The sequence below is a fragment of the Salmo salar genome, unplaced genomic scaffold, assembly GCF_905237065.1.
Source record: "Salmo salar unplaced genomic scaffold, Ssal_v3.1, whole genome shotgun sequence".
NCBI classification, from domain to species: domain Eukaryota; kingdom Metazoa; phylum Chordata; class Actinopteri; order Salmoniformes; family Salmonidae; genus Salmo; species Salmo salar.
The window spans coordinates 1-9,712 of record NW_025547180.1 but is presented as its reverse complement, the minus strand read 5'-3'; the positions used below and the strand labels follow the sequence as shown (position 1 = coordinate 9,712).

At 39.5% G+C, this 9,712-nt stretch overlaps 1 pseudogene; it reads right to left on the bottom strand.

Moving 5' to 3' along the window:
- Window positions 1–628: 628 nt before the first annotated feature.
- Window positions 629–2,589, bottom strand: LOC123723656 (trypsin-1-like; annotated as a pseudogene).
- Window positions 2,590–9,712: the final 7,123 nt, after the last annotated feature.

Genomic DNA, 9,712 nt, shown 5'->3' with positions numbered 1-9,712 from the left:
TTTTTATAAAAACACTCAAATGTTTTGCTGCGAGGTGGTGGGCACCCCCCCAACCACATCTTGCATAGGGCTCCAAAAAGGCTAGAGCCGGACCTAGCAACACTCTTCAAGACATTAGGGGACACACTCAATTGGAGGCAACATGAGAACCATCAATCTGTTTTATAGACTTAATGTCTTTTTCTTTAGGGAAACCAAGTGGATGTCACAGTTTATATTTTTGCTCAGTGTAAAACATTATGTAAGATCTAACCATATTCATGTTGCACTACATAGTGTTTCAGTAGCAACACAACTCTCAGAGACAGTACTCTAAATGGGTATGAAGGAGGAACAATTATGCCACACTTTTAACATCCCTACATCAGCTATTGTGAGCAGCAACGCATCAATACACAACTATAGAAACAAATCAATGTAATCAATAATGTTCCTTGTTGTATCGATAAAAAAATGGTTAAGGTAGGGTACCATGACACAATAAGAAAAACGGTATATTCTTGATCCATACTTTAACAATTTGCTGGTGGTTACTAGTTTCTCTAGTGTTTACTAGTAATACTACTTGACATGAGGAGATAGAAAGACCTTTACAAAGTGAGAGTACAAACACAACAGCAAAAAAGTATTTAGTGTTACATTTTTTATTTATCATAAACATAAATAATGTCTAGTCTCCCGTACAAAAGGTGGATGTTGATCTGGAACGGGATGTTGTAGAGTTGTGGGACCGTGCTGGAGGACCGAAGCTAGGATCAGACTTAGTAGGAGGCCATGGTGCTGGTCAGCCAGTCATTGAAGATGCAAACCTGGAGGAAGAGAAGAAGAGAGACATTAGTGGACACACTCAATGGGAGGCAACATGAGAACCATCAATCAATGTTTTATAGACAATGTATTTTTCCTTCAGAAAACCAAGGGATATCACAGTGATGTATGTATTTTCATGTTTTCCTCAAACACAACAGGAAAACCGGTTTTCTGTCTTACCTTGGCGTAGACACCGGGGTTACCGGGCTCAGCACATCCGTAACCCCAGGACACAACACCCTGGAGCTCACCATTGCACACCACAGGGCCACCAGAGTCACCCTGAGAGAGAGAGAGAGAGATAAAGAGAGAGAAAGATTGAGAGATCGAGATAGGAAGGGAGAGAGAGAGAGAAATAAAGAGAGAGAGAAAGAAAGAAAGAGAGAAAGATTGAGAGAGAGAGAGAGATAGAGGAAGGGAGAGAGAGAGAGAGAGAGAGAGAGAGATAGAGGAAAGAGAGAGAGAGAGAGAGAGAGAGAGAGAGAGAGAGAGAGAGAGAGAAAGAAGGGAGACAAGTGATATGAACTGGTTATTTCATTCTCAATTTCTAATCAATTGAAAAAGTACATTTAAAGTCATCATTGGTACCACTGAATTGAGGTCAGTGTGGTAAGTACGTGGTAAGTACCTGGCAAGAGTCCTTGCCTCCCTCCAGGTATCCAGCACAGAACATGGCGTTGGTGATCATGCCAGGGTAGGAGTTGTTACAGTCGCTGTAGGACAGGATGGGGATGTTCAGGCACTGCAGCTTGTTGCTGTCAGCAGCTGTAAGGAGGGGGATAGAGAGAGAGAGAGAGAGAGAGAGAGAGAGAGAGAGAAGGATGGAGGGAGGGAGGGAGGAAGGTTGAAGGAGGAGAGTTATAGTTAGACATAATAACAGTGTTTTTAATAGTAGGTCTACATTTGCTATGCCTGTAAACACACTCAGTCACCATGTCAATGACCAACTGGCACATGTAACCTTTGACCCAGGTTCTGCACTCACTGGAGCTCATGGTGTTGCCCCATCCAGAGACGGTACACATGGTGCCAGCGGGGCACAGCTGGTGGGCAGAGCAACAGGCTGCACGTAGGTGTTGAGGGTGGCGGGTTTGCTCAGTTTGATCAGCATGATGTCATTATCGATGTTGTAGGAGCTGTAGTTGGGGTGACGGATCACGCGGGATGAAGAGATGAACTGCTCGCTACCTTCAGTCACCTTGATGTTGTGCTCGCCCAGACGCACCTCCACACGGCTGAAAGAGAGAGAGTTCATGTGAATGTGGAGTTCACTTGTGTCCTTTAGTTTTGTAAAAGTTAAGCTTATCAAGTTGTTGCTAGTTGTTATTGACTCAATATGTTGCTAGTAGTTCAAATGGTAGGCTACTTACGACTTGTAGCAGTGAGCAGCAGACACAACCCAGTTCTCATTGACCAAGGAGCCACCACAGAAGTGGTATCCAGAGTTCAGAGACACCTGGTGGGCCTGGGAGTAGGCCTTGCACTCATACCCTCCGACGATCTTGTCGTCCTCTGTGGCGACTGTATACAGAGAGTAGGCACATTCTTAGCTATATTACCTCAGCTTTTGAGATGGAAAAGCATAGCACTATGATAAAACAACAACAACATATTTCTTAATAACGTCAAAGAAACACATTTGTGATGTTAGTATCATTAAAACAGTCCTGTTCTTTATTCTATGATCATTACTATACTCACAAGCGGCTCCAATGAGCAGAACGAAGACCAGAGAAATCATGGTTGCTGTATGATCCTGTCGATGAAAGGGGTTCATCTGCACCCCTGGTATATATGCGGAATCGGGTGTGCCGCCCGTTTAATGGAACTGTTTGATTGGTCAGGTGAAATCCAATCAGAGGCAAAAGGTGCACTGCCAAGGTCAGCATTATGACCCAGCAGTTTCCATCATGGTGTGGTATGAAGTTGACCCTAAAGGCAGCAGAAAGCTAAATATATGTTGTCATTAGTCCCAGTACATTTAAGTGCAGGTTATTGATGTCTGGATTTGATTGAATTTCTTACAGGAGACAGTGATAAATGTACAGTACACTACAACTGCCAGTTTGAGATGACCAGTATTCTATGCAGTTCAGACTGTATGTTGACCTTAACATGACTGCAACACAGCTGTGTGGTTCACACATTGGTGTTCTCTTGGAAAAGTTGACAAACACAGCTTTGCTGCTCACAAGGCCAAATTTAGCTTTGTAAACAAGTAAACTGGGTTTAAGGGGTTTTGTTGGAAAGTCATTCAAGGCTGTCTTAAAATTTGACTTTGAATACCTTAGGGCCATGAGTTCTTTACATAAGTTATACTGTATGTAGTTAGTATACAGTAAAACACTCAAAATAAGCACACACTTGGGTAGTGTAATGTATTATATTAGGTATGAATATACCTTGACAGTAGATTAAAGTCTACACCCTGTCTCAACTCTAATCTTACCCATAACCACAGATTCAACCCTAAACCTAGCTTCATGTCCAAGTCTCTGCTCAACCCCAAATCTAACAAAAACTTCACTTCCACATCACTGCTCAACCCTAACCCTCAACCCTAACTAACCCTAGCTTCATGTCCACATCACTGCTCAACCCAAACCCTAACCCTCAACCCTAACCGTAACCCTAGCTTCATGTCAACATCCTGGCTCAACCCTAACCCTAGCTTCATGTCCACATGTCCACACCCCAGCTCAACCCTTAACCCCAACTAATTTTGTCCAGATCACGACTCAACCCTAACCCTTAACTCTAACTTCATGTCAACATCCCAGCTCAAATCTAGCCCAATACGTTTACCAACCTCAATTTGAAATATTGTTGTTGAGTAGAGATATTGAGTTAAGTCAGAATAATACAAGAATAATACATGTATCCATCTCTCAAAATAACAAGTTTACCCAACTGAAAATAATTAAATCAATCAATCAGTTTATCCAAATCATAATAAACATTTAACATACTCATAATAACTTAATTTGTCTCAACCGTAACCGAAGCCTCAACACTAACACTAAAACCAACCGTAACCCCAGCTTTATGTTCAACCCAGGCATGTGTTAAGTATGACAAAAATGGTACTGTACTAAATTACCAGCTAAAAAAGTTGTGATTACGGTGGCCCAGAGGGCGATTTCCATATATATGGATTGTGCTGCATGAGTTTTTCGTCTATAAATGGTCACACCCATATTGATCAGGCAACACCCAGCAAACAGGAGCAAACATGCCTCAAAGGCTGTTGAAAAACGGTGCACACCATTTTGAGGAAACATCTGGTTCAGTACAAACAGTCACATAACATAGCAACTGTTGAAGCGAACTGAACTCAACCTAGCTCACTTCAAACCCCAAGATTTGTCCAGAGTCATAATTTTGTTAGCATGTTACCATGTACCAGTAGCCAAAAGGATTTTGTCTCATTAGAACATAACAGAATGTGTTCAATAGTATACTGTAGCAGCAATACACAGTTGAAGTTGGAAGTTTACATACACTTAGGTTAGAGTCATTAAAACCCGTTTTTCAACCACTCCACAAATTTCTTGTTAACAAACTATAGTTTTGGCAAATTGGTTAGGACATCTACTTTGTGCATGACACAAGTAATTTGTCCAACAATTGTTTAGAGACAGATTATTTCACTTATAATTCACTGTATCACAATTCCAGTGGGTCAGAAGTTTACATAAACTAAGTTGACTGTGCCTTTAAACAGCTTGAAAAAGTCCAGAAAATTATGTCACAGTTTTATAAGCTTCTGATAGGCTAATTTACATCATTTTAGTCAATTGGAGCTGTACCTGTGGATGTATTTCAAGGCCTACCTTCAAACTCAGTGCCTCTTTGCTTGACATGTTGGGAAAATCAAAAGAAATCAGCCAGATAAAAATTGTAGACCTCTAAAAGTCTGGTTCATCGTTGGGAACAATTTCCCAAAAGCCTGAAGATACCATGTTCACCTGTACAAACAATAGTACGCAAGCATAAACACCATGGGACCACGCAGCCGTCATACCCCGCTCAGGAAGGAGACGCATTCTGTCTCCTAGAGATGAACGTACTTTGGTGTGAAAAGTGCAAATAAATCCCAGAACAACAGCAAAGGACCTTGTGAAGATGCTGGAGGAAACAGGTATAAAAGTATCTATATCCACAGTAAAACGAGTCCTATATCAACATAACCTGAAAGGCCACTCAGCAAGGAAGAAGCCACTGCTCCAAAACCGCCATAAAAAAGCCAGACTACGGTTTGCAACTGCACATGGGAACAAAGATTGTATTTTTTTGAGAAATGTCCTTTGGTCTGATGAAACAAATATTGAACTGTTTGGCCATAATGACCATCGTTATGTTGGGAGGAAAAAGGGGGAGGCTTGTAATCCGAAGAACGGGGTGGCAGCATCATGTTGTGGGGGTGCTTTGCTGCAGGGACTGGTGCACTTCACAAAATTGCTGGCATCATGAGGAACAAAAATTATGTGGATATATTGAAGCAACATCTCAAGACATCAGTAAGGAAGTTAAAGCTTGGTTGCAAATTGGGTGGCAAGTAGCCAAGTGGTTAGAGTGTTGGAATGGTAACCGAAAAGGTTGCAAGATCGAATCCCTGAGTTGACAAGGTAAAAATCTGTCATTCTTCCCCTGAACAAGGCAGTTAACCCACTTCCGAGGCCGTCATTGAAAATAAAAAAAAATTCTTAACTGACTTGCCTAGTTAAATAAAGGTAAAATATATATATATATATATTTTTTTTTTAATGGGTCTTCCAAATGGACAATGACCCCGAGCATACTTCCAAAGGTGTTGTAAAATGGCTTAAGGTATTGGAGTGGCCATCACAAAAACTTGACCTCAATCCTATAGAAAGTTTGTGGGCAGAACTGAAAAAGCGTGTGCGAGCAAGGAGGCCTACAAACCTGACTCAGTTACATCAGCTCTGTCAGGAGGAGTGGGCCAAAATTCACCCAACTTATTGTGAGAAGCTTGTGGAAGGCTACCCAAAATGTTTGACCCAAGTTAAACAATTTAAAGGCAGTGCTACCAAATACTAATTGAGTGTATGTACACTTCTGACCCACAGGGAATGTGATGAAAGAAATAAAAGCTGAAATAAATATTTCTCTCTACTATTATTCTGACATTTCACATTCTTAAAAAAAAAGTGGTGATCCTGACCTAAGACAGGGAATTTTTACTAGGATTAAATGTCAGGAATTGTGAAAAGCTGAGTTTAAATGTATTTGGCTAAGGTGTATGTAAACTTCTGACTTCAACTGTATAACTGCTGTATACAGAAGACTCACCCTATAAAGACTTCATTTGGATTTAATAGAGCAATGGGAAAAAAGCATAGCAGTTGTAACACTAAGTCTCATAACATATCAGTTCTCTCTGAAATATACTCAAGCATATAACAACATAGAATACATAACTAATGTGTGTACTTACCGTGCCTGGGAAAAGCATTTTCTCCCTTTCTAATTTTCTCTATTTTTGCATATTGTTGATACTGAATGTTATCAGTTCTTCAACCAAAACCTAATATTAGACAAAGGGAACTTGAGTTACAAATAACAAAAAAATATATACTTATTTATTTAATTCACAAAGTTATGCAACTCTCAATTTGCCTGTGTGAAAAAGTAATTGCCCCTTAAACTCAATAACTGGTTCTGCTTTAGCTGCAATGACTGCAACCAAATGCTTCCTGTAGTTGTTGATCAGTCTCTAACATCGCTGTGGAGGAATTTTGGCTTACTCTTGCATAGAGAACTGCTTTCATTCAGTGACTTGTGTGGGTTTGAACTGCTTGTTTCAAGTCTTGTCACAGCATCTCAATTGGGATTAGGTATAGATTTTGACTAGGCCCTTGCAAAACTTCAAATTTGTTGCTTTTTAACCATTTTCATGTAGACTTGATTGTGTGTTTGGATCATTGTCTTGCTGCATAACCCAGCTGTGCTTCAGCTTTAGTTCGCAGACGGAATGCCTGACATTCTCCTGTAGAATTCTCTGATACAGAGCAGAATTCATGGCTACTTCTATTAAGGCAAGTCCTGAGGAGCAAAGCTTCCCCAAACCATCACACTAACACCACCATGCTTGACCGTTGGTATGAGGTTCTTACTGTGGAATGTAGTGTTTGGTTTTCGCCAGACATAACGGGACCCATCTCATCCAAAAAGTTGACTCAACTTTGCCAAAAAGCACCTGGATGATCATCAAGACTCTTGGAAGAATGTTCTAAGGAAAGATGAGCCAAAAGTCTAACTTTTTGGATGACAGTGATCCAAAACACACAAAGTCTAAATGAAAATGGCTAAAAATCAACAGATTTGAAGTTTTGGAATATTCTGGTCAAAGTCCAGACCTGTCGCTGAGTTAAAGCAGTTCTGCAAGGAAGAGTGGGCCAAACTTCCTCCACAGCGATGTGAGAGACTGATCAACAACTACAGGAAGTGTTTGGTTGGAGTCATTGCAGCTAAAGGTGGCACAACCAGTTATTGAGTGTAAGGGGGCAATCACTTTTTCACACAGGGACATTGGGTGTTGCATAACATTGCTAGTGAAAGAAGTATGTAATTGGTGTGTGATTTGTTCACTCAGGTTCCCTTTATCTAATATTAGGTTTGTGGTTAAAGATGTGATAACAGTCAGTATCAAAAATATGCAAAATTAGAGAAAATTCCAAAGGGGGCAAGTACGTTTTCACGGCACTGTATTGATTTATGGAATGATCATAATATGAAGATTCCAATAGAACGATGTTTATAGTGAAATTCCTCCTAAGAGTTTAAAAGGTTAAAGGAAATAGTTCACACAAATTGCAAATTAACTTTAACTTAAAGATTGCTATGGAAAGTAGTAAATTGCCTTTAAAAAGCTAAATTATCGACAGAGCAATTTGCTTGTCGACAATCTCGGCCTATCTTTTGGTGATATGCAGTGTGTTACAATTACATTGTTTACAAACAATGGAGTAAAATGAACTTATGTTAAATAAAGGTTAAATAAATAAATAAAAATGTTTGCTTTCTGAAGGGGTACGACAGATTAACCTTTTACCACAGTGGGCTAAATCAGTGTCAAGCAGACTGTTTCTTGGTAGTCTTAAACAAATCTACTTTGAAACAAAGGTATACACCTCAGACATATGGTTATGGACTTAAAAAAAGAAGACACCCGTACCATGAGTTGTGTTGCTACCAAAATACTATGTAGTGCAACATGAATATGGTTAGATCTTACATAATGTTTTACACCGAGCAAAAATATAAACTGTGACATCCACTTGGTTTCCCTAAAGAAACAGACATTGAGTCTATAAAACAGATTGATGGTTCTCATGTTTCCTCCCATTGAGTGTGTCCCTTAATGTCTTGAAGAGTATTACTAGGGTTGACTAGATTACTAGATATAGAGTTGAAATGTATTCCATTTTGAGTTTGAATCCCAATATTACACTTTAAATACATCACAGAATACTGAAATATAACAAAATTGTTTTACATAGAAACACCGGATATTCGGCATTTAAAAAAATAGAATGTTGAAAAGTATTAATAGCATTCCACCCATGAGGCCGCTAGAGGGCGCTTTGGTCATTCGATTATAGGAATCTGAGCTCCGGAGGCATTTATAAGTTATACTCAGGACCGGTTCTAGGCATAAGCAATGTAAGTGGTCGTTTTAGGCCCCCAACCGCTAGGGGGCCCCCGACCACAAAAACAAACACATTTGATTTATTTTTGATTTTTTGGGTGTAACTCAGTCAGGGTCTCAAATTACTATTGAGAGTAAGAATAGTAGAATACACCAGTTGCAATAAAAAAAAATGTGGCTGTGCATCAGCAGTTTTTCTATTGTTATGTCAGTCCCTGACAGTCACTCAATTAGCCATTCCATTTGACTGACCCTGACCCTGAGCATAGCCATGTCAGTAAAACAGTTTTAGATTGTTATTTGATCTAGCCAGCTATTTAAACTTGTAGTAATCATGGTCGAATACCAACCGGACACGCAGGGCATGTACCCAGGCCGTCCTGACCTACGTGGCTCCCTATTGATATATACTCAATATATTTTTTATTATGATTATTATAAAAGAATTCTACATCAGCTTTAATGTTGCAGATAAATTGTGGCTTCCATCAATATAATTGTCTATATCATAACCCACATATATGTTTTTATAAAAACACTCAAATGTTTTGCTGCGGTGGTGGGCACCCCCCCAACCACATCTTGCATAGGGCTCCAAAAAGGCTAGAGCCGGCCTAGCAACACTCTTCAAGACATTAGGGGACACACTCAATTGGAGGCAACATGAGAACCATCAATCTGTTTTATAGACTTAATGTCTTTTTCTTTAGGAAACCAAGTGGATGTCACAGTTTATATTTTTGCTCAGTGTAAAACATTTATGTAAGATCTAACCATATTCATGTTGCACTACATAGTGTTTCAGTAGCAACACAACTCTCTGAGACAGTACTCTAAAAAGGTAGGAAGGAGGAACAATTATGCCACACTTTTAACATCCCTACTATCAGCTATCGTGAGCAGCAACTGCATCAATACACAACTATAGAAACAAAATCAATGTAATTCAATAATGTTCCTTGTGTACGATAAAAAAATGGTTAGGGGGTACCATGACACAATAAGAAAACGGTTATTCTTGATCCATACTTTAACAATTTGCTGGTTTACATTAAAAAGTTTCTCTAGTGTTTACTAAAGTAATACTATTTGACATGAGGAGATAGAAAGACCTTTACAGTGAGAGTACAAACACAACAGCAAAAAAGTTATTTAGTGGTTTACACTTTTATTTATCATGCACAATGTCTAGTCTCACATTTTAAAAAATTGTGGATGTTGATCTGGAGC